Raw genomic sequence first — 2,990 nt, 5'->3', positions numbered from 1 at the left:
ATCAGTGCTGCTCTTCTCTGCACGTCACCAGCCTCTTCATACGGTGTCACCAGCTCCTGTGGGCCAAAGGTCCAGATGGCTGACAGGAAAACATCATGTCCTCGAGCTTCATGTCCAAATGTCCACAGATTCACATCCAGTCAGTCACTGCAGTGCACAGATCAGCTGAGCAGCCAATGAAAGCAGCTGAGTCCGTCTCTCAAAGGCTTCCTGTCTGTGGCCAGCAGCTTCGAACTCATTGGTTCCTCCTGAAGACATAAATCTTTAGAAACACGTCACAAACGTCTAGTTTCATGTTGAAGTGTTCTTAAAGGTTTGTGGACACCAGAGGACGAAGCTCTGTCTGACTGAGCGACTGCTGCTTTGAATCTGTGCATCAGATCTGTAGACGAGATCTGGAATATCTGCAGGCTTTTACTTTGAAAATCGTCCCTCTGCTCTTCACTCACTGCTGATATTTAAACAGAATCAGCTCCACGCCGCTGCGCCTCCATAGGTCTCTGGAGGACAAACAGTGTGGTATTGATCAGTTCTTCAATAGGGCCTATGTAATCAATCAAACAGGTCATCGTCCTGCAGGTGGAGGACACTGACCGGTGGACTGTCTTAAAGAATAATTCTGCTTTGTTACAACTAGGCTCTGTTTCTGCGGTTTCGTCCATCGTTGTGTTGACAGTGCGTCCAGTCGAGTGTCGCACAGCCGATCGATGGACAGGAGACGGACGTTGTAATGAGGTGGGACGAGCCTTTAATGGAGTCCTGAGCGAAACCTGCACCGCTTCAGCTGCTGGAGGTCACACAAGCCTTTCAAGCTTTCTTCTCTGTTTGTACGCACACACAGGTGTGAACATGCGTCCGCTCACCTGACGTGTGCATTTATTCTGCTCACACACAAACTGAAGGTGTATTTTGTAAAGCTGCAAATATATAAAGTCAGCAGAGTAGTTTATTTTGAAAAACCAAAGTGTAAAAAAAGAGAATAATGAACATTTCTACAGCGTGTATCTGTCTCCAACTGCCTTACTCTGCTGTGTAGCTGTGTTGATTCAGTGTGTGTGTCCGCTGTGTGTGTGTGTGTGTGTGTGTGTGTGTGGGTGTGGGTGTGGGTGGGTGGCTGGAGCTCAATCATCAGACCGTCCACAGGTTTTTATTCCACCAGCAGGCTGTAAAGATGTTTCTGTGATGGTTTGTTTGTTTTCTGTCGTCGTGTCGCTTGTTTTGCCAAAGAATCTGTCGGCCTTAACGTCAGAGCTGCTCTCACCGCGCGGCTGCTTCAGTCTGACCCAAGTGCAGCCGCCGCCACCGCCACCGCCACCGCCACCGCCACCGCCACCGCCGCTTCACTCCACGTGCACGCAGTGTTCTGGAGGAAAGGTGTCGTCCAGTGTTCAGGTCCTGACACCAACACACTGCAGCATCACCCAGTTCAGGTGCAGCTGCCTCTGTGTTCAGGTGTCCATGTCGTCCTCAGGGGACAGGTCCATGTTGGAGCCTCAGACTGTTCACTAAGTCCTGCAGAGTTTTAATCAACTGCTGCCATCAGTAAACACTAAACAGACAAACACCGGCATCAGAAACAAGCGTTTGAAATAATGCGTCCTCACTAACAGCACCAACAGCACGCTCTGATTAGTGGTGAGCTAGTGACATCAGCTTTAAATTACCTTCAACAATGAACTTCGTGGGGCGTCCATGTTTGTTTTTGATGATTCAGGTAGTTCCTCATTATTAAGCATCACATGAGGTCTATTTGAGCTTCTGTAAAAATCCCAGTCTTGATATGAGCACAACTCAAGGAGCACCTGCAGTGAAGACGTCACTTCCTGTGTAAACAGATGAATTTGATGAAGTGTAGAACTGTAGAGCAGCACGGTGGCACGCTGGCATGGTGCACGTGCCTCACAGCAAGAAAGTTGCCCGTTCGATCCCCGGCGGGGCCTTTCTATGCGAAGTTTGCATGTTCTTCCCGTGCATGCTTGGGTTCTCTCCGGCTTCCTCCCACAGACCACAAACATGCTCGTTAGGTTAATTGGTGACTAAAACTGCCCCTAGATGTGAGTGTGAGTGTGAATGGTTGTTTGTGTATATGTGTTGCCCTGCTGACCTGTCCAGGGTGTCCCCCGCCTCTTGCCCCTTGACAGCTGGGATAGGCTCCAGCCCCCCCGCAACCCCGAAAGGGACAGGCGGTATAGAAAATGGATGGATAGAACCATAGAACATCGACTGTAAGGTTCAGCTCCGTCTGTGAAAGTGCAGTCCCGTCCTTTAGCGTCCCTGCAGGTCGCTGTGGCTCCACATGTCCTTGTTCTCTTGAACTCGCGTCCTGACTCGGCGGCACCTGAACGTGTGATGCGGTCAGCGTGACGCTGGTGCGGCAGGCTGTTGGTGTGTGTCGTCTGTGTTGTCGCTTCGTGGTGCAGCTGTAATCACAAACATGCTGCTGCTTGTAGAAAGGCCTTCATGCTGTAAAGAAGCTTGAACTGGAGCTGACACCAGACCAGCTGTGAGGTGGGTGAACAGTCTGGTTCCAGCACAGAATCCTGTCCATCATCTCTGCAGTGTCTTAATCTTTGTTTGGACGCAGACACGTCAATGAGCTGCAGAGCCTCGAGTCTCTTTGTCTCACCGGTGTCTGTCCCGTCTGTGATTCGTGTCAAAACTAAAATGAAACTAATTTGTCTTTGTGCTGAATGTTAGTTAGCTTTGGCCAATAAATGTCTTTCTGAGTGACCACAGCTGACTCTGCTTCTTTACACGCGACTCTTAGTTTTCCTTTAGTTTTCCACTGAGTGACGTCTTTTACTTCTTCTACTTCTACACGTGCTGCTCTTCCTGAACTCGCTGCAGGACGTCAACTGGAGAATAATCCAACTGTGTTCATGCTCATTTTAAATAACTGATTTGTCCTGGAGGACATCCACAGGGTCAGACGTCTTTAATCCTGACTTGATGGCTCAAGTTCAAACCATCTCTGTTTTAAAGGTGACCAC

Source organism: Chaetodon trifascialis, chromosome 1 (genome assembly GCF_039877785.1).
Source record: "Chaetodon trifascialis isolate fChaTrf1 chromosome 1, fChaTrf1.hap1, whole genome shotgun sequence".
In the NCBI taxonomy this organism is placed as follows: domain Eukaryota; kingdom Metazoa; phylum Chordata; class Actinopteri; order Chaetodontiformes; family Chaetodontidae; genus Chaetodon; species Chaetodon trifascialis.
Note: the sequence above shows the minus strand (reverse complement) of the source record.